At 40.6% G+C, this 24,547-nt stretch overlaps 1 protein-coding gene and 1 non-coding gene across 3 annotated transcripts in view; one reads left to right on the top strand and one right to left on the bottom strand.

Moving 5' to 3' along the window:
• Positions 1–13,453: 13,453 nt before the first annotated feature.
• PPM1A (protein phosphatase, Mg2+/Mn2+ dependent 1A) overlaps positions 13,454–24,547 on the top strand; it is a 40,452-nt gene continuing 29,358 nt past the window's right edge. The window contains exon 1 of one of the 2 annotated variants that reach the window (XM_027554248.1): positions 13,454–13,820. The gene's annotated coding sequence lies outside the window, so the exon portion shown is untranslated. Of the gene's footprint in view, positions 13,821–14,588; positions 14,614–24,547 lie in introns of those variants that run through there. The other variant, XM_027554249.1, reaches the window with a different exon arrangement.
• TRNAE-UUC lies at positions 20,069–20,140 on the bottom strand. The gene has a single exon. It is a non-coding gene; the product is annotated as a tRNA-Glu (tRNA).

Below are 24,547 nucleotides of genomic sequence, written 5' to 3' on the forward strand. Positions count from 1 at the left end.
GGAGGAGATGGTCTTTCCTAAAGAAATGTGGATTACTGTTATCAGTCTGCGGAAATGGATGTCCATTTGTAGAGTCACGGTTGTTTTCTTGCCGGAGTGGTGGAATGCTGAAGCTGGAAGGGACTGCAAAGATTATTTTGTTCCCCACCTTTATTTTACACATGTGGAAACTTGAAATTCAAAAAGATGGGATGACTTTCTTGAGTTGTACACAGTGAAATAGCATCAAAGTCAAGACTAAAACCTGTGTTCTGTCTTCCCAAGCCAGAGGTTCTTTGTATAACTTGATGTCTGAATAGACACCAACATTATATGCTAACTTTCAGTTTTGTATTATTAAAAAAAAATAGCAAAAAAAAAAAAAAATGCAGTCACATAGGGTTCAAATTGGAGAAGGCAATGGCATCCCACTCCAGTACTCTTGCCTGGAAAATCCCATGGACGGAGGAGCCTGGTAGGCCGCAGTCCATGCGATCACGAAGAGTCGGACACAACTGAGCGACTTCACTTTCACTTTGCACTTTCATGCTTTGGAGAAGGAAATGGCAAGCCACTCCAGTGTTCTTGCCTGGAGAATCCCAGGGACGGTGGAGCCTGGTGGGCTGCCGTCTATGGGGTCACACAGAGTCGGACAAGTCGGAAGCTAAGTCAGAAGCTAAGTCTGAAGCGACTTAGCAGCAGCAGCAGGGTTCAAATTTGAGAATTTGGACAAGTGACTTAATTCCTCTAAAGCCTCCATTTCTCATTTGTAAAATATAGTAAAAACAGCTATCTTGAGGAGATATTGTCAGGATTATAGACATAAAGATTCTAGAAAACAAAGTGCTCAATAAATGGTAAATATTATTTGTATCTCTTGCCATATGTAATAGTGTTTATCACATACTATGTTTTTATTCTGTACTCGGTGTTTGACTAATTTAATTCTTTTCATAGGTGGTGGGTTATGATTTACACAATAAATTTATTTTATTGAGAAGGTCAGTGAAAGTTCTAGCCCTTAATGGGCTTCAAGCAAATATTAAATAACCAAGATGGATCTAACTAATCCAAATTAGATAGAATTACAACCTTGGGCTTTTAAATACCCTTTTGCAACATTGCCTTTGGGAATCCAAGTGTAGACAGAAGAAAATTTATACGTTGTCAATTCCATGCGTTTCTGTATTTTAGCTTTTGCTTTTGAATTCAGGCAGGACTGACATGTGATGAGTTTAGTGATGACAGTCTAAATAGTTTGACTGCCTTTAAGCCAATGTTTATGGGTACATAACCCAGATATGATACACATGACTCACCAGGCCATATAAGTCACTGGTATTTTATATCAAGCCAAGATTTTTCTCTAGGCATCCCATGTTTCAAGTACTCACATTGTTCCCTTTAACCTTTCCATCATTTTGTTGTGATTAACAACACAAAAGAGTTTTGTATGTCTTGCCTACTTGGATAAAGGTCAGTAATTTTACTGACCCCCAAGAGATGTATACCCAGTGCTTTAAAAGTACAGGGTCATGTATCTTATTAATTATTTCTTTCAAGAGCTTATAACTGTCATAAAATGTAACTTGAACAACAAATTATTTCTAATAGATATTTTTAATAGAACTGATACGTTGTATTTAAAAGGCTGGTGAATAGGAGGTTTGTAATATATTACAACAGTGATTGTCTGCATCCCTTTCCATGTTCAATGGAGTTTGATACATAGTAGGTTTTTAACCAGCACTTGGTTTGGAATGATGGATTATTCTTTCCAGTGGTGGGTTCTTATACCATTCAGTACCTAGGCTCAATTTGGCACTGTAGGCAGAAATTATCTGGCACATCAATGTGGCAACTACAGATTCTACAAATGCAATATATAATATATGTAATGTACAATATGTAGTAACTATATATAATATGTAATAACAATAATAATTTTTATTATGAAGTTAGTTTTGGATATCTATTTGTTGTTGTTCTTGTTTAGTTGCTACATTGTACGACCCCATGGACGGTATATAGCCTGCCAGGCCTCTGTTCATGGGATTTCCCAGGCAAGCATACTGGAGCGGGTTGGCATTTCCTTCTCCAGGGAATCTTGACCAAGGGATTGAACACGTGTCTCCTGCATTGGCAGGTGGATTCTTTACTGCTAAGCCACGAGGGAAGCCCTGGATAAATATAATGCACTAGTCATAATATTAACCATAAAATTAGTCATGGTCCTTTCCCAAAGGCCTATTCTAGGTTTACTTGGAAAACTACTAAATACATGGCCATTAAGTTAAATGAAGAAAACCTGGTAGCCAATAAGAAGACTAAACATGTGTATTTCTTTCACAGCTCCCTGAGCAAGAAGATCAAACCTGGGTATGGTTGTAGAAGGAGAATTCATCTTTGGTGTTATTGAGGAAAATCCCTTCTTAAATTTCTTTTACATTATCTCACCAATATGTGTCAAGGCAACTTTCCTCTAGAGTATTAAGACTTTACTTTTACGAAAGATGTAAAAACTTTCACATTAAGATGTAAATATCTGCCTTAAGTTACGGGACACCTAAACTATCATCCCCACTGGATAGCACAAGGTATAAATTAACTAGCAGAATTTTATTCTTCAGCTTTCAGGTGTGTGTTGGGAGAATGGTGAGTGGAGAGGGGGAGAGTACTGAGGTTCTTAGAGAATATTTTTGAGGACAGTAATTATTCACCTGAAGCTGAATCACTTAAAAGAGGGTCTATTTTACCTACTCTTAATGTGGCTTTTCCTACAAGGTACTCTTTGCTACATTTCACTGAACTTACCAAGTAAGGTTACTTGATGAGTCATTTGCAAAAATATCTAAGTATAGTTCCCAGGGAACGAAAACATGAGCCCCAGTGACAAGAACTCTCTAAAAGACATTCCTACCACCAAAATGTAATCACTCTGAGCCACTTAAAGCTGAAAGCTAATTTCACTTCCTCTTTAAGGATTTATGAAACTGAGATGAAAGGATTTTTCTACTTCCACTTTTGCTTTTCTGAATCTCTTTTCCATACTGTGGCAAGAGCAAAACAAATTAGATCACATCACTCCCCTGCATAAAAACCACCAGTGGTTTTTCCATCACACTTAAAATCAAAATCCTTACTGTGGCCTAAAGGCACCCTCTTACATAGCATTCCCTCCATGACCATGCCCCAGCCATCCCAGAGTTTTGTCTGGTCCTTGACATGCCTTCCACCCCCAGAGCCTTTGCTTTTGTCTAGGACACTCTTCCCTTAGATTTTCACATGGTGGCTTCCTCCTGTCATTCAGGCCGGCCAACTGCCACTTCCACTAAGAGGCTCTCTCTGATCGACTAGTCTACCATCCCGCTTGCCCGCATCATACTCTTCTTTCCCTCCTTCATAGTATTTATCCCTCTGCAATGACCTAGTTTGTTTTTTATTGACCCCATGTAAGCTCCATGAAAATTGCCTTTCTTTTTCACCCCAATGTCCCTAGGATGGAGAGTAGTGCCTAGCATGTTCCAAGTGTTTTATTGATCAAATAAAATATATGACCTAAGTATATAATATAAAAATTAGAAATCCTATAACACATAAAATACATAGGGCTTGGAGTCCTTTTGAAGCACTATAAGAAGAACAATCTAGGGCTTCTCTGGTGATCCAGTGTTAAGAATCCACCTTGCAATGCAGGAGAGATGAGTTAGATCCCTGTTTCGGAAAGAGCTCACATGCTGCAGACCAACTAAGCCCATGCACCACAACTACTGAGCCCATGCAAAACTTTAGGGTAAGTGATCATTTTTCATGGAACTTGGAAATATTTTGCCATGTAACATGCAATATAACTCCTCTCCCATCTCACCAAGACATCTTCAGTTAGAACATCATTGTTGAAATTGTTCTGTTTTCCTGGATAAGAAAATGCAATGGAAAGGACCTCAAGGAGAAGGCCCAGTCTGCTTCTGTAACAAAAAAAAGCAGCCCTGTGGAATTAGAGGGTCCTAGGTCTGTAAACAATCACTTTTCTTAGCCATAGTTTCCTCTTTTATAAAATGGACAAAAGGTATCTCCTTTGCAAAGTTATTCTGAGAATTAAGTAACACTCATAAGGAGGCCTTGTATGGAGTTTGGCACATTCTAGGCCAAGATCTGTATGCAGGTCAAGAAGCAACAGTTAGAACTGGAAAACTGACTGGTTTGAATTTGGGAAAGGAGCACATCAAGGCTATATATTGTCACTCTGTTTACTTAACTTATATGCAGAATACATCACGTAAAATGCCAGGCTGGATGAATCACAAGCTGGAATCAAGATTGACAGGAGAAATATCAACAACCTTATATATGCAGATGATACCACTCTAATGGCAGAAAGTGAAGAGGAATTAAAGATCCTCTTGATGAGGGCAAAAGAGAGTGAAAAAGCTGGCTTGAAACTCAACATTCAAAAAACTAAGATCATGGCATCCAGTCCCTTCATGGCAAATAGAAGCCACTTTTTTTCCCCAAAAAAGTAGAAGCAGTGCAGAGTTTATTTTCTTGGGTTCCAAAATCACTGATGAAGGTGACTGAAGCCATGAAATTAAAAGACACTTGCTCCTTGGAAGGAAAGCTATGGAAAACCTAGACAGTGTATTAAAAATCAGAGACATCACTTTGCCAACAAAGGTTGGCAAAGCTATGGTTTTTCCAGTAGTCATGTACAGATGTGAGAGTTGTAGCATAATGAAGGTTGAGCACCGAAGAATTAACGCTTTTGAACTGTGGTGTTGGAGAACACTCTTCCTGAGAGTCCCATGGACTGCAAGGAGATCAAATCAGTCAATCCTAAAGGAAATCAATCCTGAATATTCATTGAAAGGACTGATGCTGAAGCTGAAGCTCCAATACTTTGGCTACCTGATGTGAAAAGCTGACTCTTTGGAAAAGACCCTGATGCTGGGAAAAATTGAAGGCAGAAGGAGAAGGGGATGACAGAGGATAAGATGGTTGGATGGCATCACCGACTCAATGTACATGAATTTGAGCAAATTCTGAGAGATAATAGAGGACTGAGGAGCCTGGGCACTGCAGTCCATGGGGTCCCAAAGAGTCGGACACGACTGAGTGACTGAACTGTTCAACAAAGCCAAATTTATTCCCCTGATACTGAGCTAAAATTGTCTTCTCTGTAATTCCCAAGCACTGGTTCTAGGACTGCTCTGCAGAACATGGAAGGATTATGTCATCTTTCAGGCAACTGAGCTCTAGTTTCCAAGATCCTTCAAGAAAAGAAAATTCATATCAACATCTCTGTGTCCAGTTGCCCTCAAGCTTTAAATGACTTCATTTTTCTATTACTGCTTTTAGTACCCAATTTAATGCATGTTTAAGCAAGAATCAAGATAAACTTTAAAGGTGAACCGTAAGTAGTGAACAAATCCCTCAAATGTTTAGAGAATAAGTTTACAGCTGACCATGCTTTTTCTATAGGCTAAGGATTCAGTCTGGTTATTAGACAACCTTACTGAACACTCACTGTGTGTTGGGGATGTACCACCTCTTCTAGAGTATTTGGGTGCTTGTGCTTTTAGCTCTGATGCATGCATGCTAAGTTGCCTCAGTCTTGTCTGACTCTTTGCAACCCCATGGACTGTAGCCTGCCAGGTTCCTCTGTCCATGGGATTCTCCAGGCAAGAATACTGGAGTGGGTTGCCATGCCCTCCTCCAAGGGATCTTCCCAACCCAGTGATCGAACCCGCGTCTCTTGCATCTCCTGCATTGACAGGCAGGTTCTTTACCACTAGCACCATGTGGGAAGCCCTTTAGCTACAAGCTGCCGAGGAAACCCCAAATACAAAAGAAAAGTGGCTTAAACAAGGAGGAAAATTAATATTCCCCTTAAGTGTAAGTTTATAGTATGCAACTGCTGTGATGGCTCAACGGCTCAACAGGGTGTAGCATTCAGACTTTTGTCATCATTCCCCTTCTCATCAGTTGGTCCTTTACAAGACAGCCCAGAGGTTCCAGGCTCACCTATAGAGATAACAACACACCTAAGGGTACTTTCTCTTGTGTGACTCTTTTTATTAGGGAGGAAAATCAGTCTGAGATCCATACCCCCAAGACTTTTCCTCAGGTTCCATTGGTCAGAATTGCGTCACACATCCCTGCCTTAAGGCAGCGCTACCCAACTCTTTTTACAGTGACAGAAATAAATAAAGCAATGTTTTTATGACATAGAGAGTGCCTGAGTAGAATTGCTTTTAGCCAGATGGGACCATCTCAGGTTTCAGCAGCTGAGCCTCACTCAAATGTTCTGAAGGCTTAAGGGATCAATACCTTGTCATATCTGTAACCTATTTGAAATATAGCAGTGTGCGCTGACATACAGGCTGGGGTGCTGCCCTAGGCTGCAAGGGAGACTGAGAACGAATGTATCTATATACAAACTCTAGTGAGAGAAGGATCTGCCAAGGAGGAGAAAGAAGGGTGTGGTGGTCAAGAGCACCTCATCTGTTTTAAATATCACAATACATCCTGAGAGGAAGTATTCTGTGAAGAATGAAACCAAGGCTAATAGTGTAAGTGACAAGCTTAAGGTCACCAAATCTGTAAGTGGCCCAGCTGGCATAGTGCAGCAGACCCAGTGGTATGCTGGTAAATGTTTAACAACCAGCTGTTCCTTGTATCCTATAGACCACCCAAATGTAGTTCTGACATCAGTCAGTTCAGTTTAGTCGCTCAGTTGTGTCTGACTCTGCAACTCCATGGACTGCAGCACGCCAGGCTTCCCTGTCCATTACCAACTCCTGGAGCTTGCTCAAACACAAGTCCATCAAGTAGGTGATGCCATCCAACCATCTCATCCTCTGTCGTCCCCTTAATATTTTCATCTAAGATAAAAGTGACACAATAAAGATGTATATGGGAACTTATTCACCAACAATATGACTTCTTTGCTGAGTTGAATGTCCTTGTGCCATTCACCACCTAACAGCTTTAGCAACATGCTTTTTACATTTAATTTGCATTATTAACAGTTCCTCTGTCACTTTCTTCTATCTAGACCATCAACAAAGCAATGTCAGTTCTTGATTTGTGGCATTTGCCGATTGCCATCATGTAAATGCTCCCTCCATGGCCAGTTTCAAGCTCCCAAAGTGAAGTCACTGAATGTGGCATTGGGAAGAGATGTGCAGTAACACATCATAGAGTATTTCTACCATTCAGGCACAATACACGTAAGTACCTCAGGAGCAGAGATAATAGCAGCATGTATTTAGATATTTTAAAATATATGTTTCTAATATATATTATCTTTTTCTTATTTTAGATAAGAAGTATAGTTGATTTACAATGTGTTCGTTTCATGTGTACAGCAAAGTAATTCAGTTATAGATATGTATAAACACATACATATGCATATTTTTTCAGATATTTTTCCCTTATAGATTATAAGATACTGAATATAGTTTCCTCTTCTGTACAATAGGTCCTTGTTGGTTATCTATTTTTATACATAGTAGTGTGTGTATGTTTATCCCAAACTCCTAATTTATCCCTCTATCCCCTTCCCCCCTTGGTAACCATAAGTTTGTTTTTTATATCTGTGAGTTTGTTTCAATACCATATATCATCTTTGTTTAAAATATAATTGGAGGTTTATATAATTTAATTTTTAACAGTGGCTGTGTTTAACAAACTGGCAAAATTCCTAGAAATTTAACACTCTGCTCTCAGGAGATAGTATAAACCAGTTTTGAACACCATCGTTGACTCTAAGTCCATGCTCTTTCTACCCCTGACTCTCCTGACTACTTTTATTACTACATATAAAAGCTAGGGTTGGTCTATAGGATACAAGGGAAAACCTGGGTACCAGTCATTACTTTTGATGACCTTGGGCAATTGCTAGCTAGCTCTCTGATCCTCAGTTTTCTCTTCTGTAAAGGATGAGAGCAGTTCTTGCCTTGCCCAAGGGTTATTTTGATGATAAAATTGGCTGGTCTAAGTGACAGGGCTTTGTAAACTGTAGAGTCAGATACAGAAAAAAAAAATCTTTATTATGACGGTCATTCCATCACTAGTTTTCAACTAGGCATTCATTGTTCAGTTCAGTTCAGTTGCTCAGTCGTGTCCAGCTCTTTGCGACCTCATGGACTGCAGCATGCCAGGCTTCCCTTTCCATCACCAACTCCTGGAGCTTGCTCAAACTCATTTCCATCGAGTCAGTGATGCCATCCAACTATCTCATCCTCTGTCATCCCCTTCTCTTCCAAAATATGTGCAGCTTTCAAAAGTATGCTTTAGTGTGAGATCTTCTGCAATGCCCACAACAGACAGTAAACTCCTGGAAAAATTATTCTCAAGAAGTCCAAATTTTTGTTAAGTCTTATTAAGAATAGCTATCTAAACTGGGAGAAAAACATTTTTTTCTAAACTTTAGTTTACTCATTTCTAGCTCCCGTTGGACAGTTTGAAGGGACCTCTTTATGGTATTGCAGAATGCTTCTTAATTTCAATAGCTGAATAAAAGTCCTTTGATTTTTAATTTTGATTTCTCAAAACTGCTTTGCCTTTTAGGACTAGATCAATTCAGCAAGTTATTTTGTATGAATTGTGCCCCTCTACTCAATGTGGTTTCCTAGCTGTAAACTGGATTAAGTATCTCAAATATTTTAAGTTATAATTCTAAACTTGAGCAACTTTATAAAATATTTGCCTGAGCATTCTGAACTTCTCTTTGGTCTGCAGACAACTATTCTCTCAAGCCCTTTCCCACATCAGGCCCTTGGTTTCTGGCGATCTTTCAGCCTGGAAAGCTCTTCCCTGGTTGATTACAAAGCTGACTCCTCATCCTTCAGCTCGAATCCTGCCTTCTTAGAAAGGTCTTCCCTGTATACTTGTTTCAAGTCCCCTCGCCAGTCTATTTCCTTACTTATTTCCTTCACAGCACTGATCACAACCTGTAATTTCCTTGTTCATTTGTTTACTTCTTTGTCTATATCTTTCATTATAACATCAGCTGCTTGGGGCTGAGAGTTTTGCTCACTGATGTCATAAACTACCCCTAGTATCCAGCACAGTGCCTAGCACATAATAGGCAGCTACTGAACAGATGAACTTGTCTAATAAGGTCCACATCGATGGTGTGGGGCTGGGGCACCTACAGTCTCTTAAGGCAACATCCTACCCTAAAGACTAGCCAGGGCTTGACCTGTGACACTCCCAGTGGCCACATTTCTCTAGGGTCCAGGAGTAGCCACAATGGCAGCTCCAACCTGCCGGCTCCTGTCTGCCCCACCCCAGTGGGGCCACCTCAGTGATGTCATACAGGACAAGATTCTCTAATCCTGTTCATTCTGTGACTGTCCTTTAAACAGCTGATTTTCATGACCTGCTATGGTCAGAGAGGATGGAGCAAGGAGGGTCAGGTGAGGGGGGTTCATCCCTCCCAACAAAATTAGTATAGGGGCCTAGCAGCTCATATGTATTTCTTCAGCAGAAAGTGGGTAGCAGAAACTGTAATTTCTACTAGGCTCAGGAAAAGTGAGAAAAGAAAAATGAAAAAAAGAAGAGCAAAGGAGACAAGAAGAGAACAGAAGAAAGAGAGAATAAGAAGGAGAAAAGAGAGAAGAGGAGGACATAAGAAGAGGATATCTGTGAGAAAAATACGTGCAACAGGTAGTGAAGGAGGAGGAGGAAGCGTGTTGAGTGTATGTTCTGCTTGGCTTTGCGGCTCTTGGGTAGTGACTGGCCTCAGTGTGAACGGATGGATGATTCGGCTGAGGGGTTCACAGGTCCTCACCTGAGGGACTACTTACATCACTGAGATCATTTCGAGAAGCCCAAGCCAGGCTGTCTTAGGTGACTATCTTGGATGGATTCACAATAGTAATTTGGCTTTACAAAAAATGTAGACCTTAAGAAAAAATCCTGATTATGGAGGAAAAGACAGGAGTACTGCTGACCAGAGTAAGCTTCCAATTCATCACTGCCTGTCCTCATCCCCAAGCCTCTCAGTTACTAGTCTAATGGCAGACAGTTAAATCCAGGACTTGAAAACTAACCTTTCAGAAAATCACCTTCCTCTTTGGTAACTGAAATACAAACAGATTTCTGAAGCAGAGTAGAACAGTTTTACAATATACCTGTAAAAATTACCAAAGTACGATTAGGGCAATATATTCTTACTGATGTTTTGCCAAAACTGACTATGAACATCCCAAATGTGTGTAGGAGGCCCAAGCAAAGCCTTATAGTTGAAAAGAGAAGAAAATTTTAACCTTCTTTTTTCAATGTCACTTTCCCCTCTTCTAATAGTTTAATTTTGTTTACCCTTAGCATAATATTTAGGGAATATTTAGTACAATATTTAGGGAATATAAAATGTAGTATAACATTAATAATAAGGAAGAGGCTATTATATCAAGCACATTTAACATTTAACATCAAGCACATCTAAACATTTATTTAGATCATATTAAGATATCTTTCTTCCAAATTCTAAACTGTTAATCTTACAACCTATGAGTTTCCTCATGAATACCTTCAATACCTCAATGTTCCTGCAAACTGTATTCAGAAATAAGAAATAGTGGGAAGGTGCAGCTTGACTGGCAGTCTATGGTACACTACAGACTCCTTAAAAAATTATTTATGCTCATATTTCCTATTTTTCTACCTCTTCCGTTATAATTGACTCAGATTCTTCTATAAGTGTAGAACAGAGAGAAGAAAGATGTGGAAGCCTAAAGGAAGGAAGCAGAATGACAGGCAAGACCTTCGAGCTCTTTATAGTTCAACAGTGCCGCTGGTGACCCAGGTTCTGTCTTATGAATAAGAAAATGTGTTTTCTAAGGGTGCTCCAAATAGGGGTAGGCACATGGGCTTTCCATTTTAGAATGGTAATGAGTCCACTAGCATGCTACTCATGCTGTGAGCATGTGGATGTTAGCATGGATGTTAGCAATCCATGCCTGAAGCATTATGGATTCCAATTAGGTACAATTTCAAAGATATTTGATCTAATTTCCTTCTATTTTCTTTTAGCAAATGTGGGGAGAATTAATTAGGAAATATATCCTCAGATAATACTGGGACCAAATATATAAGTGAACTTTATTTTTACTTTGTATACCTGGAAATGATCCTATCTTCATCTTACTCTAAGAAATCCTAACCCCAAAGATACTTGGTAGAATAACACTGAAGTTCCTTGAAGAAGTGGCCTGCCAGTGATCTTTGGGTGATATTGTTTGATACTGTTATTAGGTCCCACACCTGAAAGTGAAAGGAACAGAATCTTCCCAAAAATGTTGAAAAAACTCCAGACAGCTTTTACAGCAGCTATGTGAAAGTCACTCAGTCATGTCTGACTCTTTGCAACCCCATGGACTATACAGCCCATGGAATTCTCCAGGGCAGGTACTGGAGTGGGTAGCCTTTCCCTTCTCCAGGGGATCTTCCCAACCCAGGTCTCCCATATTGCAGGCGGATTCTTTACCAGCTGAGCCACAACGGCAACCCAGTCCAGTACTCTTGCCTAGAAAATCCCTTGGACAGAGGAGCTTGGTGCAGGCTACTGTCCATGGGGTCGCTAAGAGTCAAGCACGACTGAGCGACTTCACTTTACTTCATGTTAAAGTCGCTCAGTCGTGTCTGACTCTTTGCGACTGTTAAGTCCATGGAATTCTTCAGGCCAGAATACTGGAGTGGGTATCGGTTCCTTTCTCCAGGGGATCTTCCCAACTCAGGGATAGAACCCAAGTCTCTGGCATTGTAGGAGGATTCTTTACCAGCTGAGCCACCAGGGAAGCCTAAGCTAAATGACAGGGACAGAATAAATGGGTTGCTTTTGATCTAAGAATTGGAGCAACAAAGTGGTTTCAGGAGATACAAACTAAGCACTTGTATTTTAGGAGATACAAAGTGGGGTACAAGCTCCTGGGATAAAATAGAGAGGCCCCATCACAAATTTACCTTATCCGCCAGAACACTATTTGGATAATATTTTCAGTTGTTCTTTTTAAAGTACCTGCCTCTAATAATGAAGTGTTTAGTTTTTCTTTGTATTTACCAGAGCATCTTTTTAAATCTCAGATCTCAAATCTATCTTTTCTAAAATCTCAAATCTTTAAAAAATTTTAAATCTCATATCTTTAAACTTCTGTTCCTGCAAATGTGGTGTAGGTCAAATCTCCGAACAGGTTAAGTCTCTGACAAGAGAAAGGAAGGACACCCCAGCCAATAGGAGACCCTGCTGGTGATGTACTGCTCCTCAGTTCTGATTCATTGGCCGCCTAGGGTTTGTCATTCTATCCCCAGCGTCTGCAAACAGCGTGGGTCCGGTTTTCCGTGGTCTAGCTAGCTGAGCTGGATTTTGGTCACCTGAACTTTCAGTTTCAACTAGGTTTAGCAGATCTCCAACTCTTAATATAAGCAGCTGTTACGTTTTTATTGTCTTCCGGAATTTGAAATATCTTTCGTTTCTTTAACCTCACTGGAGGTCGTTGGAAGTCCTCAGTGACAGAATCACGTGACTGTCTAACAAGTGCAAATAAATACAATGTGGAACCTCACGAGCTACAGACTGGAAACCGGCCAGAAACTCAGAGCATGTGCCTCGTGTGTGTATCAGTTGCACTCGCATGTGGGTGGATGGCAGTACGGTGTACGGGTAGTTAGTTGCCCTTCGAGATGCGAGGTGTGGCTGGGGTACCTGCGAGTGTCTCCAAGGGTCCCTTGGGGGTAGGGTGGCTCTGGAGGCGTGGAGCCTGGGAGGAGGGGGTCTGGCGGCGGCCTGACACCGAGTTAACTTTTGAGCCGCAGCAGCCAGGCCTCGACCAGGCCGCGATCGTGCCCGAGAGAAGTCGAAAGCACGGGGTTGTCCTCCGGCTTCTGTGGACTGCGCCTAAGCAGGGAGCGGTTTGTGTATTTGCAGACAGATGGTAGCGCCGCGCCGGGAGGCCGGGATGCCCCTGGGGAGCGTCTGAGTTCCCGTCGGCAGGCTGCCAGGCTTGGAGGGCATCTCGATTCCTGGGGCTCCTAACAATCGCACACTCCGTCCAACCCAGCGCCGGGGGATTAAGGCCCCGGTTCCGGTTCCGATCCGGGATTCGCGATGCTCCCTTAAGCCTCGGTCTGAGGCCGGGGTAGCAAGCCGACTGCGGCGAAACATACCGGGTAGGGCAGTGACGTCATCTGCGCCCGCCCCCCTCCCCCCTCCCCCCTCACCCCCGCCCGCTGGCCGCCCGGCGCTGCGGTTCCTGCCCAACGACATCCGGGTCTCTCCAGCTGCTCCACCGCGCCGCATCTGTAGCGAGGGCTGAGCCGACGGGGAGGGGTGGGGCGGGGCGGGGCAGTCGGAGGCGTGGGGGAAGGGCAGCACGGCGCCGTCGAGAGCGCGCCTGCGCGGGGACGCGCTCGAGGCGGCGGCGGCGGCGGTGGCGGCGCTAGGGGCGGGAGCGCGCGCGGGAGGGAGGGAGCTGTGGTCTCGGCGCCCGCCCGGCTTGCAGCTTCGGGTGCTCCGGCGGCTGCAGCTCGGGAACCGGTGGTTGGGGAGGGGGGGTGGGGGGCGCCAGGCAGGTGGGGCGCGAAAGCTATGACTCTTCGGCTCTTCCTCCTCCCGGACCCGCTCTCCGCCTCCCGCTCCAACGCCCGGATGATCTGAGCCGCGAGGGCGCCGAGAGCCGGGGGCCCGGACGCAGCCCGGCTCCTCCCCTCCTCCGCCCCCTCCCCGGCCTGACCTGGCCGGCCGCCGCCGCGGTGACCCCCCTCCTGCCCCCTCCCCGGCCGCCGTCGCCGCCGCCGCCTCGGCGGACCAGGGACTTGCCCGTCCGCGGCTGCTCCGGGTAAGCGCGACGCTCGGGCCGACGGCGGGCGGGAGGGAGGGCGGCGTGGGCCTGCGCGGCGGTGGCCAGGCCTGGGGCCTGGGGCCTGTAAACAAGCCGGGCGTCTGCCCGGGCGCTCCCGGGAGGAGACGCGACAACTCCACCCCCTGGCCCGGCCTCCTCCCCGGAGCCCGGCGGCGGGCGGCGAGGGGTTAACGCTCCGCGAGGGCGGTGGCGGGGAGGCGGTGGCGGGGAGGCGGGGGCGGGGCGTTTGTGGCGGCGGCCGGGGGAGGGGTCGCGACCCTCCGGCCGCACAGGCCCGGCTCGATGTTAGTAGCGGCGACGCGGACGAGGCCCGCGGCCCGGCCTGTCCCGAGAGCAGCCGGCGGAACTTTTCCCGAGCGGGGAGGGGGCGTCCGGCCCCTCCACCCGCCTGGGCTCCAACCCTTGGAGCGAGGCCGAGAGATAGAAGCGGGGAGAGGCTTCCTTCGGACCGGACTTGGCTTCGAAACACTAAATTTGGGGGAATTTGCTTCAGGTTTTTATGGAGACCGTGCTGAGAGTGAGGTTCTTTCAGAACTCAAGTCAGTGATGCCTCCAGTTCATTCATTATTTAGGCATCGAACAAATCCATTGAAGTAAATCGAACTGATTTCTCTTTTTAACCGTATAAAAGTTCCTGATGCTAGAGTTTAGTTGAGGTGTGGTTCTGCTCTGCTTGTACATGTTAAGTATTTTCTTGAAGGACAGCTGGCTGTGGAGAGCCTCTGCCAACCGCAGTTTTAGATATGTTTTGAAAATCTCATCACCTGAGGTTTGTTTCCCGCCCCCCCCCCCCCCCCCCAAGTACCGCGGTGCTCTAAAAATCCACAAAGGTCATACTTAAGTTGTGCAAGCCAGGAAGTCTATTCGCCCACCGCCCCACTCCCAACTCTAAATTTTCTTCTGGTTGGAGTAATAAGCCGAATGCATCTTAAGAAGTGACTGGAAGAGTATGGGAGATGTAAAAATCCATGGGAGGTGGTTTTTGTTTTCCCGGAGTAGATGATTTTGACATTACTAAAGGAAATTAGAAATTTTAAAAAAGTTTTTCCGAGGAAAAGGTTTAATCTTTTCAGGCTTGCACGTTGGGGTTTTAAACGCAACCACTTTTTAGGTGCAAAGAACTCTGAACAGAATCAGATTTTTAACAGTGCTCTTCTGAGCCTTAGGAGTTCCAGAACTCTCAGGAGTTCAGCAGGGAGTGCTCCCCACCTGCTCTTTAACTCGGACAATTTCACTTTAATGTTTTTATCTTTTTACATATTGGGCCTTTTCCAAAGTCTGTGGTTCTGTAACTCTTTAGAGATTAGGAAACTGACTAGGGCAATAGTGACCCACCCCACTCCGTGTTTTGTTAAGTGTATTTTGTTTCTTTTGATTTTATTGATTGATTTTGTTTCTTTTGACAATTTGAAGCACAAAGTAACATTTCTTGTTTGATGTTTTAGGTCTGTTCTTACGTGTAACTCAAAAGTATCTGTTAAACATTCAATCATAAAGTGATGATTACTTTTAACCTGCAAGGTACAGCTATACTACATTTTGGAAACTATAATGAACTGCACATAGAAGTTAAGACATTTTTGATTAGATATCACTAGATATTTTTCACATCAGTGAAGTAATTATTTTATGGGAGAGGTATATTAAGACTGGTAAACTTCAGTATATATTTGAGAAATAGAATGGTCGAATACTTGAGTCATCAGAATTTCTTTTTATGTGATGTGTGTGTGTGTTAACATATAAAAGTGGTTTATATTTTAGTTTGAAGAACAAAATTGATGTTTATAAGTACAGTATAAACTGTTGAAAGAAACACTGCTCTAGGAGACAAGAATTGTTTGGTCGTGGTTGTGTTCCAAACATCAGCAAAGCCAAAGGGGTAGATTATCGAATGTTTCTTATTCTCAACATTGTGTATTTAATAGGCTTTGACTCAATGCCTGTTATGTGCCAGGCACTTAGATGTTTCAGCATTCTGACACTGATTTTCTTTCAGGGTTGTGTCTTTCTTGAAAGAATTTTAAGTCAGTGATTATTATTTAGGAAAGATATTCCTATGGGTGGCCTTTGCTGATTTTTCTGTTGGGAGTGAGAAGTCTAGAAAAGCTCTTGGGAGGAAGGCGGATGGAGATTCCACAAGAGACAAAGGATGGTTGAGCCTACAGGTTTGAACAAGCACAGGACCCTTGGTAATTTGATGTGAAGGGCATTTTAAGAACACATTGTGCAGGTTTTCCTGTCAGTTCAAGCTAGGTCTTGCTTATCTTGACTCGTTAATAAACCTTCATTTGAAAATTTGTTCTCTAATATGCAGTTTTTTCAAAGAAATCTATAGTACAGTGTATTTTCACATGGTAAATATTGCTAAGCAGTTAGTAAAAAACCTATACAGTCTTTGAATTTGTTCACATAGCACTTAGACTTTATTAGAATGGCTAATAGCATGTGTAGCTGATTCTGGTTTAACTGCAAATGCTTATTTGTTTGAAAATTTGAAACTAAAGACTGACATATGTCCATAGGGAGCTTGTTATCCCTGAAATGCTCATGCCTGAGTGCTGGATTAATCTCTTAAGATGTGAGTTGGTGATCATGTAGATACAATTAAATAACTAATTGTAAGGTGATATTTTGATGATCCCCTGAATGACACTTGGGCACCTGACTCTGAGTGGTCCTCTTGACTACTTTCCATCCTTACCCAATCAGAGGAAGGAGGCATCCCTTTCAGAATATTTGTGCAAGTGGAGTCCTGTAAGAGTCAAATAGAAGATAAAACAAGGTGTGGCCCTGTGAAATATATGGACCTTAGGGGAAGGAAAAGGTATTGTGAAGCAACTAGGTAAAAGTTTGTGCCTTCCTGTACCTTGGTTAGTAACTTTATTCCAGAATATGTTCTGTCTTCCATCTCATATGTTGGTGACAAACTTTTAAAGATTGAATTGCTTCATTTTCTATTTCACTGTTAGCCAGGAAATTTTCTGACTTGGGATTATTAACTAGTGTTATATGAAAGTAATTTGGGTTAAACTGTATCAGAAGGAGAAGGGGATGACAGAGGATTAGATGGTTGGATGGCATCACTGACTCAATGGACATGAGTTTGAGCAAGCTCCAGGAGTTGGTGATAGACAGGGAAGCCAGGTATGCTGCAGTCCATGGGGTTGCGAACAGATGGACAAGACTTAGCAACTGAACTGAACTGAATATCAAAATCACAAGTTTGATTACCTATATTCTTTCTTTTGTTCTTTCCAATGCCTAATTTGCTCTTATGCACAAGTAATAATTTTATATTTTATTATGAATCTCTAGAATATATTTCTTGATGATTTTGACTTTTGGATGTCCTAGCTATCTGTGTATCTTTACCTAACTTTTCTTTTGCTGAGGTAGGTAGAAGGAGCTAGAGAAAGTAATTAAGAGCTTCTGTATACCTTTATCTGAAATGTGATAAGAGTTTTTAGAATTTTTGTAGAAAACTGAGGGAAAGATAATGAATGTTAATGTGTGTTCACGGATTGTTGATACTGTGTTTATAAATTAAGAGATGTTTTAAACATTTGTTGAGTAAATGATAAAGAAGGGAGTTTCAGTTTTTATATTTCTTAATATGTTTATCTGGACTCCATTTTCTTAGTTTATGTAGTATTCATATTTAGGATATGGATTGAAAGTCACTAGGCTTTTTTCATGTCTGATATGATTTGAATTAAAATCCTATGAAACCAAACTACGTCTAGATACATAGGAAAGTGAATAATAAAATCTGTAATTTATTGACCATTTATTTGCATGAGGCTTTAATTTTCACCACAACCATCTAAAGCATATGATGTTATCTCTGTGTTGCAGATGAAGAAATGTAGGATTAGAGAGTGTAAGTAATGTGCCAGAATCAGATCTGTAAATACAAAACTCCTGAGCAGACTTTTCCCAGTTAGATTATCCTTGTTGTTCCTAGGAATCAAAATTTGAAAAGCTGAATGTTATGCTTCTGATACACATTCCTAGAATTAAAAGGAACCTTACAAATTTATGTAGTATAAGTCTTCCAGTGTGAGAGTCCCTTTTAAAACATTCCATAGAAATTTAAGAAGTTAAGATCATTTTCTCATTCCCAAAGTTTCAAAGTCAACAGAGATAAACAGTTTTATGTGTTCAACTATCATTGTTCAGACTAAGAAATGGAATCAATATTAATTGTCAAATAGTTGATCACCTGTAATGAAGGACTTGGGGAAATGTTTCTGAGTGCATACAGTCAGTGGAGCTATATTGAAGGCTCTAGAGAACATGGTGAAACTTACTAGTGGGGTGATCTTCAGCAAGCTACTTGATTTTTCTAAGCCTCAGTTTTCTTCATCTGTCCAAGTCAAATGGAAAAACCTTTTTCATTAGGTAATCTTTGTTTCACTGCGCTGAGTCTTCACTGTTGTCCGCTGGCATTCTGTAGTTGCGGTGAGCGGGGGCTACTCTCGTTTCTGTGCTCCAGCTTCTCTTTGTGGTGGCTTCGGTGTTGCTGAGCATGGGCTTTAGGCACATGGGCTTCAGTAATTGCAGTACATGGTGACTCAGTAGTTGTGGCGCACGACTTAGTAGTGTGTCTGCAGCATGTGTGATCTTCCCAGACCAGGAACTGAATCCATGTCGCCTGCATTGTCAGGAAGATTCTTAACCACTGGACTACCAGGGAAGCTCTGTCATTAGGTAATCTCGAAGATTAAATGAGATGATCGTGTAAAGCACATGACATGTTTTCTACTGTGAAGAAATAAGTGGTAGCTGCTATTATTGAGTATATGAAATCTAGAGATTCTTAGGGGAATAGAAACTTAGTATGAGTGGGTATATGTATGAGGGAATGGGAGTATGAGAGGGTGGTCTTTGAGCATAGCTTTAGCAGTGAGCCTGAAAGACAAACTAGGAGATTGAGTGGAGGCTTTAGAAGAGGTTGTAAATGTTGTGGGCATATAGACTTCGTATATGAGTACACTAAAAATTAAGAGATAATAGAAAAGAAAGTTGCGTATGAGTAGATTTATTTGACTATATGAAGCTGGAGATAAATTAGGTTAATGATTAGGTGGGATTTGATGGTTAAATAGAGAATAAAGAGTAAGTAATAAAGCAAAGGTGAATGTTCAGACAAGAATGATCAGTAAATGACGGAGGACATGGGTTGGAGTTTTAAAAAGGAAACGGTTCATGATTAGAAATGGGCAAGAGGAGTATTACTACAGAAAAGATGCAAAAGAGAGTGAGAGACATAGATTATTCTAAGTAACTCAGTTCTTCTTATGAAACAAAAAAAATAGTCTTCAAAAAAGGCATTTAGGCTTTGTATGTGGGTCCTGGGTTATTTAAGATTGAAAAATTGTATTGGAACAGTTCAGGTCTTATTAATTCATACCCAAACCATGTTTAATACTTCAAAACTTGTCTTTCCTGTTAACATCTTGTACGGCATCTCTCTCCTCCATTCATTAAAGCATCACGAAATTTTTCCTAAAATACTATTTTCATCACATTATTTCTCTGCTCTATATTTAGTAACTTCCTTTTGCCTCTAGAATTAAGTTTAGAATTCTTGGTTTGGCTTTGACACTTTCCATAGTTGGACCTCAGGACGGATCTATTTCAACCAAACTGGCACCCTTGCCATCTCTGGGCCACACCCTGTACTTTCTCCCTCTCAGTGGAGCTTTGCTCATGCTAATTGATAGTTCAGAATTCTTATCCCTCCTTCACCAGCTTTTGTTTTCTTCTTTATCAAAGCTCATTTCTAGTATTTTCTCCCCCACAAAACCTTTCCTGATCTCCAGAATGTTTCATTTCTCTTCTCTTTGTACTTCCATAGTATCATCTATTATTTGTACAGCTTTAATCATATACTTTACTGTGAAGTATTTGTGTTTTAATTATAATTGTGTGCTCAATTTACTTATAAAATTCAGAAGGGAAAAATACAATATCTTTACTGTATCCAAAGCCTGGCACAGGGCCTGTGGATAGTGGACATTCAGGTATTTTTTATTAGGCAAAATCTACCTGGAGGTGGGTGTGATTGCTGTAGCAGAGGTAGAAGAAGTTACAGGCTTTCTGGTGGCAGATATTTCTGACTCTGTTCTCACTCTCTTTTTAAATATTATTTTGGTTGAGCTTATATATATATATATATATATTTTTCCTGCCACATTACTTGGCTTGCAGGATCTTAGTTCCCCAGCCAGGGATTAAACCTGGGCCCTGGCAGTGAAAAAGACAAGTCCTAACCACTGGACCACCAGGGAACTCCCGAAACCTACATTTTTAACTGCATGAAGATTGTGCAAATCTGAACGGTGTCGAGTTGTTATGTTAGTGTAGAAAATTATGTTGACTCTGAATCTAAGGATTTCATCTTACCTTCCTGTGTTTTGGCTTTGAGGTTTAAATAGGACTCATAGCCATCCCATTCATCCCTTTCCAGAGTTATATTTGCAATTATTATAATCAGGCATTCTTTTAAACAGAAAGGAATTGTGGAATCACAGCAACTAGACAATGTTATCAGTTTAAAAAGGGAGATAGGAACTTCCCTGGTGGTCCAGTAGTTAAGAATCCTCCTACCAATGCAGGAGACATGGGTTCAAGAAGATCCCACATGCTGCCGGGCAACTAAGCCCATGTGCCACGGTTACTGAGCCCAAGCTGTAGAGCCCATGGGCTGCAGCTGCTGAGTTCACATGCCGCAGCTACCGAGCCTGAATGCCCAGAGCTCGTGCTTCGTGACAAGAGAAGCCCCTGCAGTGAATGAAGCCTGCACAGTGCAAAAAGTAACTAGAAAAAGCCCGAAGCAATGAAGACCCAGTACAGCAAAAAAATTTTTTAATTAAATAAAATATTTTTTAAATAAGTAAAAATGGAAATAACTATCAACTTGTGACTTTTAACTTTTAAACAAATGGCTAATATATGAATAGTCTGTATTCGTATAAATCTCTAAGCTAAACTTAAGCTTTATCAAATTGTTAACTGTTTCTAGAATTTAGAAAATAGTACAGTTTTCTTTATTGAATTTTTTGAGTGGATAATTGTATATAAGGAGTCTGTGATTGCTTAGATCCATTAATTGGAGCATGATACTAACGAGACCAGAATCACGAATTTGATTCTTTGTGTGCCTCTTAACTTTTTCTGGCTTTGACATTAGCTTGTAACAATGAGAGCTAATGTTACTGACCACTTATATGCCAGTTATTATCATAGACATTTTGAAGTACTAGCTCATTAAATCTTTTATAACTGTCTATATGAGATAGATATTGTACTATTACTACTTGTATCAACAGGTGAGGAAGTTAAGACAAAGGTTAATTTTCACAGCTAATAACAGAAGCCAAATACATGTCCTTGGACTTTTCAAGTAATTATATATGTGTGTCACTGCAGTTTCATTGCTTCCTGGTGAAAATAACTTTAGACAATTGTGAATTCACAAGAGTGAATCTTGTGAGTTACAGTCTGAGGTGTAAGTATAAACTAGAGTTGAAAACGACAGTATCACATGTCATGTCAGCTTCCTTTAGAACTTTTCATCAAAAACAACTATTTAATTTTTTATATAAAAAGCACTTGTAAGTTAAAGCTATAATACAACTAGTACTACAAGTCATACATAATTTTGTCTTATGGCTTATTTAATTCATGCTCACTTCTGTGACACCCACTGACATAAATGATTTCATCAGCCCTTTATTCAAATTAAATTCTTAGTTTAAGAAGATAGTCTTAAACACAAGGGCTCATAATAGATATTATACTATAAATAGAACATTTCGTAATAAGGTTTATTAAAGGTAAATTCCTTGAAAACAAGGATCAGGTTTCATTTGTTTTAAATATGCGCTCAGTATATGATTATTTATTCTTTGTAGTCTCCCTGCTCATTTTCTGATGAACGTGTGTGTGTGCTCAGTCGCTGCAGCCGTGTCTTTGCGACCCTGTGAACTATAGCCCGCCAGGCTGCTCTGTCCATGGGATTCTCCAGGCAAGAATACTGGAGTAGGTTGCCATGCCTACCCACAGGACAAAGAAAATTGAATATGAGCCAGAAATATAGCAGACTATGAGACAGTATAGGTCACAGATAATCCAGTTTAAATTTAGCCTGGTGCTTTGTGTTCATCTGTGATAATACTCTTGTCAGGCAGGGATGTAGATAAATAGGTTTTTTGTTTGTTTTGTTTTGAGTCATGCTGTATGTGGCTTAATTATTTTATATTAAAATATGCTATATAGGAACTGTTGTACTCCCTCAGAGAATAAGACCATAGTTCATTACCAACTTTGAATGTCTTGGCTTTTTAGCATTGCTCCTTGTCTTTGATTATGAGTGGTAGAAAATTGTGTCATATTTGGCATGTCTATTTGAGATGCAGGTTTCCCAGGTTGCTCAGTGGTGATGAATCCACCTGCCAAGCAGGAGATGTGGGTTCAATCCCTGGGTCAGGAAGATCCCCTAGAGAAGGAAATGGCAACCCACTCCAGTATTCTTGCCAGGGAAGTTGCAGGGACAGAGGAGCCTGGCAGGTCACAGTCCATGGGGTCACAAAAGAGTCAGACATGACTTAGCGACTCAACAACAACAACAGCTGTTTGAGATGCAGCTTGCTTATTTTGTTAACAAAATTTAGTAATGAAAATATTAACAACGAGGCTAAGCATGGAGTGGCAATGTATATATGTTTTTGTGTGTTTAGTTTTACAAACAGAATTGCAAAACTTAACCAGACTGTTGGAAAACATTTTTGCAGTATTCTGTCATGCTTCAGAATATAAATAGATAGTAACAGAATTTTCACTTTTCATAAAGCTACTGCTTTTTACTTTTTACTTTTCTACTGCTTTTCATAAAGCAGTAGAGTATTATCTTTGCCAGGAGTCTTTAAGGCTGTTTTGGACATCAAGAGGCAGATCTTAGAAGTGGCAGCTTGTGTTTTGTGGTCAACCCATAATTTAATTCTGTTATTCCATATATGTCATCTTCATTTTCTCTGTCTGTATAAATACTTCCTGATACTGTTAGCAAGTACTTTAACAGCCAGTCAGCCATCTAGAGTGATCTTGTACTGGTGTACTACAGTCAGTAGAATAAGGATCTCTTTAAATGCAAATGGGATTATTCATTTTATACTGTAAAACTCCCAGACTAAGTTCAAGATATTTTTGTCTGAAATCACACTTGGCTCCCGGAAATTAATCCTTTGAGTTTAAATCTCCTTACACTTTGCTTCTCACATAGAAAAGTCTTTTTTAAAAAGTCTTTTAAAAAAAAAAAAAACCCATACATGAATGTTGAATGAGCAAATGAATAACAACCCAGGGAAAGAGAATGTATAGGCTGTAGCTTCTAGTCAAAACTACATCTTTTCTCTTATCTCCTTCAGCATATCTCATGTGGCATTTTAGTAATGAATGTGTATCTAATGATGTTCAGAAACTTTTAAAAGTCATTAGTGAACAGTAATCTGAAAATCAAGTTTTTGACTGGTAAATTAGAACTATGCATTCTGTAGAATAACAACGGAAATGGTAGGATACAATTTGTTTATAGGTCAACTTCTATGAGAATACCTTTTCCTTGACAGAAAACAGTTTCTAGTGCTGTTGACAAGGGAGAAGTCATGATAATGATGTCATATATTAATCAGATGTCACTATGTAATGCTAAATATTGATACCTATGAACAAAAGAGACATGTTTCCTTTGAAAAAGTACTGAACTGGCTGAGGAAGTCAGCTATTGTTTTCTGGGCCAGTGTGTGAATCTTCAAACATGCAAGGATTAAAAAACAGCAAACTGGGAATTGAATCCACTTCTGAATATCTAGACAAGTTACCCAAAACTGAGAAATTTAAAATGGTTAACAGATGAGGCAAATTGAGATTGTGAATACCAGAACAGTCTTAGGAAACTTTAAAAACTAAATAGCTCTATGCCATCTAAATCATTTAATATTTTGCTTATACTATAATGTTTAGTAGAAATAGCTCAGTATCTAATTTTATAGTCACTAAATCCTCTAAGTCACTGATTAATTAAGCTTAGGTATTCTTCAGGCAATTGTGTACTTCTAAAGTTTACTTTAAAAAATTGTATAGTAATTTCTACATAGCTTTGTAGAAGTGTAAGAAGAGTATCTTATGGAGAGTGTGATTCACATCATAGCATGTCTGGAAGGTGGTGATAAATTAAAAAATCATGAAACATGAAGGAAACATCAGAAGTGGCAAGCTCTGTCTCACACTTTGTGAAATTGAAACTGCTGCTAATATCTGTGTAAACTGACTGTAATTTGGGTACTAAATGACTTGTGTCATGAGCTTTATGGAAATACTATTTAGCATAAGAGCTTTATCTGACTTGTTTTCATTGGTTTGATTAGTCAACTTTGATTTGCTTTTTGAAATTTAATTTTTAAGATTTTAATTTGGACTTTTAAATTAGTGTATATTTAACTCAATTAATAATATTTTGTATTAGAATTCATTTGGGTGAAATTTAGTTTATTGACAGAGGTTAAGTAATTATTTAGTTGAAAGAGTGAAGTAAATATTGAAGCTGTAAGATGAAGAGATACTGAACAGCTGAGAAACTTTCAGATAACTTTTTTAATCTGAAAAAAATTTAATATAGTCTTTTTCATGTTGCTACA

The sequence above is a fragment of the Bos indicus x Bos taurus genome, chromosome 10, assembly GCF_003369695.1.
Source record: "Bos indicus x Bos taurus breed Angus x Brahman F1 hybrid chromosome 10, Bos_hybrid_MaternalHap_v2.0, whole genome shotgun sequence".
Lineage (NCBI taxonomy): Eukaryota > Metazoa > Chordata > Mammalia > Artiodactyla > Bovidae > Bos > Bos indicus x Bos taurus.